Genomic DNA, 8750 nt, shown 5'->3' on the forward strand with positions numbered 1-8750 from the left:
CCTCCATCTGAGAAGTTGTTGCGTGATTCATTAATCTCCACCCTGCTCTCTGCGCTCTACCAACTCCCCTCTTCTCTGTCAGCAGATAAAGAGCCATTTCTCAGCCACACCTTCCAGGTGCCAAACTTCTGCAAAAACCTTTCAAGAAGAGGGCATTCCTAGCTCACATGTGTAAAGACCATGGGTTGAGGGTGAATAAAATAAAAACCCCACACGCTTTAATAATCTCAGGATTAGTTTTGCTGGAGCATCATCCGGCGCCCTGGGCTGGGTGGCGGGAGCTGTACGGAGGAGCTGTGGGATGGGGGGTCCTGTCGTCAGGAGCTGTGGGATGGGGGGTCCTGCCATCGGGAGCTGCGGGATGGGGCAGGCGAGAGATGGGAGTGGGAGGTGGAGAACCGGGATGCACATTTTACAGACGGGGAACAAAGCAAAGAGATTTAAGGTCCTGTCATACTCGAGAGTTTTATTAGTCCATCTGCAGCAGATATAGGACTAGTTTTTTTATTAATATTTTTTAAGAGAATAGGCATACCGGTAAAGTCCTAGTAATAAAAGCTGCCAGAACGGAATAAAAACTGAAGTATCGCTGTTCATCATACTCATGGACCCCGTGCTCTTTAAACAAGGTCACACAAAACCAGTTATGGAACCCGTATTTCTCCAGCCCCTTCCCTGCCTGTGCACGGGGCCGGTACTGCTCAGCACAGCACAGCTCCTCTCCTCCCCGGCTGCTAACTCCGCTGGGGCTCGTCACCAGCAGCGTCTTCACCTTGAATGGCAACATCCTCCATCCGTCCTGCGGCACATCGCTGCCCGCCTGCTCGGGACGAGCGGCAGCACGGACGGACCTCAAACCCTGAGCGCACAACATAATCAAAACAAAAAGGCTGAGAAAATTAACTTTAAAATGTTAAATGAGAAGAACAAAGGCTTTAGACGCGAGCTGGAAGATGGTTTGTGCTCAGAGGAGAAAACAGCCCGGGCGGTTAGGTGCAAAGGTGCTGTGTTTACAGCGGTTGCGACGCAGAGGAGATGGCAAGTGAGATATTGATTTGATAAGCAGATGAGCCGAAATTCTGAACGCATTGGAGATGCTGATAGGAAAAAAAAAAGGAGGTAGATGGAGAGACAGGGGAACGCAAGAGAAACAGCTGTGTACACTGAGATGCATGAGATGTTATGGAAAATAGAAGGTCATCACGATCCATGAAATTCTCCAAAGAAATGGAGGAGTGGAGATCGCAGGGAGACAGCAGATGTTTTCATGCCAAGACAATGATGGAACCGTAATTACAGCGAGATAGAGCATCCTGCATAGTCACAGCAACAAAGAAACAAAGCAAAACCCCAAACCAGACACGCTTGATTGGCAACTGGAAGAGGCTACAAAAAAGTAATAAGCATTTAGCCCTTCTATTACACAGGAGTCAGACAAGTGGAGGAAAGAGAGCACCTCTTCAGCGCGGAGCAGGAACACTGCCCAAGAGGTCAAGCTGCCAACAAAAATCCATGTATTTATATGGGTCTCACACAGGATAAAGCCGGGGGCTCAGAAGTAGGTTTTTCTCCCCATTTTCAACAAGGGGGGCTCCGGGCACGTAAGGCCCGAGGCTGGGATGTTCAGCAGACAAGGAGCCACGCACTTTCTCACCGCTCCTGGGCAAACCCACCCCCGCTGCATTGCTCAAGGGCAAAACCCGAGGGAGCAGAGGGGCCAGGCACAGCGGGGGCCGGGAGCCCGCGCGCCCCGGGGCTCTCATCCCATGGCAGATGCTGCTGGCAAGCCTCCCAGGGGGCCAGAGGAGGACGAGCACGGTCTGAATCTGGGGTCGGGGCTTGTGTGCTTGGTAGCTCAGCTCTCCTTGGAAACTGCCAGCCCCGCGGTGCCGTGACAGCCCCGCGAGTGGCAGCGACAGCACTGGGACACCGAGGGGACGGTCACCTGCGAGACCTAGAGAAGCCAAAGCTCTTCAGCCGGGGGACCTCTGGGCATGTCCATCATGCGCCGTGAGCCCCCATCCCAGAGGTTTCAAAAGCATCACCGGGAACACGACAGCCCGGGTATCGAGTTTGCATTAAGCAAAAAAAAGGAGGAAAATTAGAAACTCACGGGGAGCAGAGCAGCATAGAGCACTACCAGAGGCAACAAGAGCCCTCAGATACGTGTGTCTGCACAAACATCACCACAGGTTCCCAGTTTCTGACTCAGATCTGCACAAGGGCCAGACTTCTTTTGCAAGACAATTTATCCTCCAGTTAGCCACACTCTGCGCCTCTTAACGCAAAGCTCAAGGTCTGTCCGAGCGGAGTACATGGCACCGGCTGCCTTTGGGAGGAGGAAGAAAAGGACATGGAAAGTGCCCTGGGATCACGCTATTTTTAGCAGGTGCCAAGATACACTTCCAAATTCAAAAGTGACCACTGTTCCAGTAAATATGCACCATGCGTTTACAACCCTGGGCTGAGGCTGCGGCCAGGACAAGCCAGCACGGCACCGCTGACTTCCTTTGCTCCACACAACTTTATACCGGCGATGCCTGAGCCTTCGCGTGTGTGACGGGTCTCTCGGGGACGGCTCTCCCTCTGCTTCCCCGGGGCAGCGGCGTGCCGACTCGCAGGCAGCATTGCCGCCCTGCCTGGCTCCCGGCGCTGCTCCCTCAGCACGGGGCTCAGGAAAACTGGGAGAGGCAGAACTTGGTCCCGGTGAGCCCTTACCTCCTTCTCCCTCTGTGCTGAGAACAGGTTTGAATTATCTTCGTTGGGTCTTAAAAAACAAGGTGGGATTACAGTTGTGATATATGACCTCCTTCGCCTACCAAAATGCTCCTGAAAGTGATGGTTTTGTCTATGTCAGACTAATGATATCCATTCAGATTGTGATCTGTCTCTAAAATACACATGGGCTTGGAAATATGAGAATAAGGTTTTACTTTATTGCTAATTAAACAAAATAAAAACACCTTCGCGCACTATATTTGCAGCATCTCTACAAGAACATTTTTTCCCGGCTCATTCGTACTTGTCAGGCTGTCGCCCCTTTTTAAAAAGCACACTGAACTGTGGTTTTCAGTAACCACATCTACAAGTCAATTTTTCAGTGTGAGCACAATGAGCTCACTTCATTTTTGGCTGGGGGGGGGGGAATTATCTGAGTTGAAAAAAAATAAAGTCTTGCTTCTGTGCAGTGGGGCAGCTCCGCGCGGAAAGGCACACCACAATCACAGAAAAAATCCCTAGCAAATTAGGGGTCAGGCTCTGCAAGTGAAAAGTAACACTTTTTCTTTATCATCTCAAGTCCAGACACTGTGTAAGGACAAATCAGCACAAGCAGAGATACAATCTGGACCTGCGAGCAGAGAGGAACATCCAAAGCATGTAAATCAAGGTCCTATAGACGCATCTTATGGCTCAAGATTATACGTCTTCCTTCAAGGACTGAGAGCCCGAATAGCGACGCTTCTCTTGCACTAGTCAAGCAAAAATAATTGAGGCTGGCTGATGGGCTCCCGGCGGCGCGGTGCTCCGATGATGCTCGAGTGCCATCTGCTGCTCTCCCCTCGCTCCCAGCGCCGCCGGGACGGGACGCGCACGGAGGGACACGCGTGGCTCACCCCAACTTCGCCTGGAGCTGAGCCATCCGTTTCCACGCTTGGTATTGGCACCCAATGCTGGTGGTCTCCTGGGGAAGGAACGGGACCCGGTGGGGGGGTGAAGGCGACAGGGCACGTACAAAAAAAAACCACCCCCAAGCCAACTTTTCTCCGCTGCGATTCTTTCCTCACTCGTTTGTGGTTGTTTTTCAGCCCTCAGCAAGTGTCTGGGGGCAGGACTGGGCCCCTGCAGCACAGAGATGATGAGGGGACCGGAGCATCTCTCTTACGAGGAAAGGCTGAGGGATGTGGGGCTGTTCGGTCTGGAGAAGACTGAGGGGGGATCTCATCAACGCTTATAAATCCTCAAAGGGCGGGTGCCGGGGGGGGGGGAACAGTCTCCTTTCAGTGGTGCCCGGTGACAGGACAAGAGGGAACGGGCACAAACGTGACCATAGGAAGTTCCACCTCAACCTGAGGAGGGACTTCTCTCCTGTGGGGGCGGCAGAGCACTGGCACAGCTGCCCAGAGAGGGGGGGAGTCTCCCCCTCTGGAGCCATTCCAAACCCACCTGGATGTGATCTGTGCCACTGCTGGAGGTGCCCCTGCTCTGGCGGGGGGTGGTGCTGGGGGAGCTCCAGAGGGCCCTTCCAGCCCCCACCAGTCTGGGATGCTGTGGGAACGTGATATAACCAAGAGATGCTTATGTTGCTATATGCTGCTACAAATAAAAGAACATTTCTTGAGAGGGCCAGAAAAGCAGTTTAGGTGCACTCAGAGAGAGAGACAAACACTCTCGACCCAGACAACGCACAGCAGAGAAGCCCAGATCCACAAATTACTTTGCAAGTGCTGTTTTCCAGAAATGAGGGCACCTCACTTGAAATGATATGAAACGTCTCATCAGCATTCTCGAATCCCAACTGAGGAGTTCAGGTACAAAAAAAGAACATCACACACACACACAAGACATAGTTACGAAGCTGGGACACGAAGTGCACAAACCAGTGAGTCCCTCTGATCCCACCTCCCTCTCCCAGGGGCAGGCTGAAGCCTCAGTGCCGTCACGGCTACAGCACAACTCCTGTCATCTCCTCCTGCTCTCCGCGGGGATGGAGAATACCGTCATAAACATCCAACCTCCTTTTTAGGCACCAAAACACACACCTAGGGATCTGCAGCAGCTCTTCTATGTTCTCGATTCAGCAAAAGGAGGAAAGCTTCTGGCACACGATCAACTCAGAAAAGGCACTATAGGGCTAGGGAAGGTCCAGGGCCGGGTCAAGGAGGACGTATGGTACCCACCAGCTCCCACGTAAGGAGCTAAATAGACCTCGGACTCTTCCACCTGGAGCAGAGACAGGTGAGAGAAACGAAGTCTATAAGCTCACAGGCAGTACAGACCAGACATAGCAAGGGCCATTACTCACCCTTCCGCGGGATCAGGATGATGGATTAGCCAGGGATGCTTTCAGGCACTTTAGAAAATAAACAGGAAGCACTTTTTTCACCCACACGTAATTAAGTTGTGGGAGATATTGCCACAGGATGTTGTGAAGGTCAGAAGGACAAATGGACTCAAAAATGCCATTACACAAATTCACCAGAGGTAGTTTATATGTCTATTAAGTGCAACACCGCGTGCAGCATTTGGCTTAGAAGTCCCTGCGCTGCTGGCAGCCGGAAACTGGGACCGTGTTGGGGCAAAACCGCTCTTTTATACCTGTTGCCCGAATTACCTGGACTGCTAGAGTGGGTGTGGGCCAGACAGACCTTCAGTCTCATCGTTGCGATGACCGGTCTCACACAGCAGAGCCCCATCACCCGCCACTTCTGCATTACAAGAACCCTTCACGTTTTCCCGGGCAAGAAGCCCGAGCCCCGACACTCTCCCCCAAGTGCCATCGTCCCTCCTGTTGCTCAATGCAGCCAGAATTTTTTCCTCTTGCTTTGCAGTGTTGCTGGTTTTTCTTTTGAAGGGGCTGGGGAAGGAGGGGGAGAGGAAGCAGAGGTGACTGAAGCCAAAACACAGTCCCTGAGGCAACAGAGTAAATGCAAGACACGTGTTCTTGAATTCTGGCTCAGCAGCCTCCGACAGGCAGGAGGGACAGTGCCGGGACAGCACCGGATAGATTTGTGTGACGTGGTAGAAGGAAAATAAAAATAAAGTTTGCATCTGGTTTTTATTATTTTTTTTTCTTTTTAGGAAAAAAACACTGCCAGAGAGGTTTCCGCCGCGGAAGGGCAGAGCCAGGCTCCCTGCCGCCCCACGAGCGGGCTGCACCCGCGGCGGCGAGAGGTGAGGAGCTGAACGGCTCCTGCGTCACTGCTCCGAGTGCCAGCGTCAGACAGGGGCACCATTATTCTCCATCTGCTCCAAAAACACCCTCTTCGCTCCTCCCCTCCTCCCTCACTAAGGAGCCTTTGAGTCGATGCGCCACAGGAAAATCATCTCAGGGCTTTGCCTCAGGACCGGCCCTGGTGCTCAGGGGGGCCTGGCAGGAAGGTGCCGCTTGCCGCGGGGACACGCTCCCAGGGCCGCCCGGGGCAGGAGGACGAGGGGCAGAGGCCGTGGGGCGAGGAAGCCTCGGAGGAAGCACCCCTCGTCCTAGGATGGCGCCCGAAGAGGGGAGGCCTGGGCGTCCGGGGGCTGCTTGGCGGGGGAATGCCGCAGCGTGGCTCGCGGCCCGCAGGAAGTTATAAATTAGGCATCTCCGGAGACCTCATTCATTTTACCCGTAATAAAATTACCACTTTTCAAAGGGGAAAGCCCCTTTGAATGGCTTCAGTCAAACCAACCCCACGGGACGGCTTAGCTCAGATCCGCGCGTGCTCAACCCCGGGTCTGCAGCCAAGAATTACACGGCCGCCGGTGTTACGGGCAGCGCAACCCCTTCAAAACCCAGCACAGCCCCGTTCCTGAGGTCTGACGGGGCACGAAGCACCACCACTGCCTCTCGCAAGGGAAGATGCAAATACAACTCACTTGTTTCAGCCTCCCCTGTTCCTTTTTTGACCTGTGCCTTTCCCCCTGCTCTTTTCCAAGCAGCCCATATTCAACTCCTCCCATCTCAGCAAAGCCATTCACCCTTGTCCGTGATGTAAAAAAAACCCAGAAAAGCCCCCCATGCCCTTGGGGTACTACTGAAGCTATTAATACATCTATACAGGCTGAGATTTATTTTAAAGAAAGAAGGATGCCTATTTGTTACTTGCCAACACCTCTTTATTTTTGTTAATCTCACCCTACAATGTTCTACTTACTACAGCTTAAAATAATAGGCAGCTTACAACAGAAATAAGGAACAGGGAATGATTCTACAAACAGGGAATGGTTCTATGAACGGGCTGTTTTTCCCTATTGCAGAGCCGGAGGAAAACACAGGACACAGAGCAGCCGCTGGCAGAGCTCCCCACACCAACCACCAGCAGTCACTGCAGGTTCCGGACGGACACAGCCCTCAAAGCCACGAAAAACACCAGCGTTGAGTTAAACTTTGTCACGAGCACTAAGTAACACATTCGTCCCCATGGGGGCAGACTAAGTCGTCCATGTACTTTAAGCTCCTAAGGAAAAAGCCCCACCACTTCCAAACGAACATGCTTTATTTTGAGTCTGATGACTGCGGACTGTATCTTGAAGCTCTCTGGAGTGTGGGAAGAGAGCTGAGGGTGACCCATTTGCTCCCAAACCTAGAACGCAGAGTCAGCATTCCCTTGGGATGGTGCTACCACCTTGGGGCTGTCAGTCTGAACTACAGTCACAGAATCACAGAAGGGTCCGGGTTGGAAGGGACCTCTGGAGATCACTTAGTCCAACCCCCCCCCGCCAGAGCAGGGGCACCTACAGCAAGTTGCACAGGACGGTGTCCAGGCATCTATGGGGCCTGATGGGATGGATGCACCCGTGAGTGCTGAGGTAGCTGGGGGAAGTCATTGCTGGGCCACTCTCCATCATCTTTGAAAGGTCCTGGAGAACAGGTGAGGTGCCTGAGGACTGGAGGAAAGCCAATGTCACCCCAGTCTTCAAAGAGGGCAAGAAGGATTACCCAGGAAACTACAGGCCGGTCAGCCTCACCTCCATCCCTGGAAAGATGATGGAACAGCTTGTTCTGGGTGTCATCTCAAAGCACCTGGAAGAAAAGGAGGTTATCAGAAGTAGTCAACACAGATTCACCAAGGGGAAGTCATGTCTGACTAATGTGATAGCCTTCTACGGTGGGGTGACTGGATGGGTGGATGAGGGGAGGGCAGTGGATGTTGTCTACCTTGACTTCGGCAAGGCTTTCCACACTGTCTCCCACATCATCCTCATAGGCAAGCTTAGGAAGTGTGGGTTAGATGAATGGCCAGCGGGGTGGATTGAGGACTGGCTTCCTCTTCCACTTCTGCATTTGGTGAGCAAAGCCTCCTGCACGGCAGCCGCCCTGCTCCCGCATCCCTCAGAGATGACAACAGCCCCAGTCCACCTGTTCAGCAAGGCTCCAGCACGGGGACTGGCTTCGGAGGAGAAAAAGCTCGTACACAACCAGTCAGAAAGCAGTGGTGTGAGGCAGAGAAGGGTTAAGGCAGTACCAGGCTGGGGAGGGACTGTCGCCTGCCCCACGCGGAGCTGTACCGTCTCTGGAAGCAGCTCCCCGCAGCGGAGCCCAGCCCAGCCCCTTCCACCCTTCCCTCACTTTATACTCCCACGCTCTGGCAAGGTCACAGCTGCAGAAAGCAGCGACGATTCTCTCCTCCTCACACAACCACCCACAGTTTGTAGCTCTCTGCCCCAAGGTGAATCTAGACCCTGGGGATAAAGCCTCCCTGGGCAAAGAAAAAGCCCCAGAGACAAATTTGGAAGAAACGCAAGCGAACTCCTCTGGGCACTGCGCTCACCTGCATCAGACTGACCCCGGAGCGCAGGGCTCTCTGTTCTCTCTTGACCGTTCATCTCCAGCCTGTCCACCCCACCAGATGCTGGCAGGAGAGCGCTATCAGGCAGCGCCGTAAGGCCGAAAGGCAAACCCTCCACAAGGGGCTGGCTCCTGCCCAACAGAACTGCTCTAATTAGGAGAGACCCCCCCTAGCAGGGCAGGTACCCAGCAAGGCACCGCTGGACCGCTCAAGTCACAGAGCTGAAGGACAGACAACCTCCTTCACAGCTGCACCACA

Source organism: Vanellus vanellus (genome assembly GCF_965231255.1).
Source record: "Vanellus vanellus genome assembly, chromosome: 19".
NCBI classification, from domain to species: Eukaryota; Metazoa; Chordata; class Aves; order Charadriiformes; family Charadriidae; genus Vanellus; species Vanellus vanellus.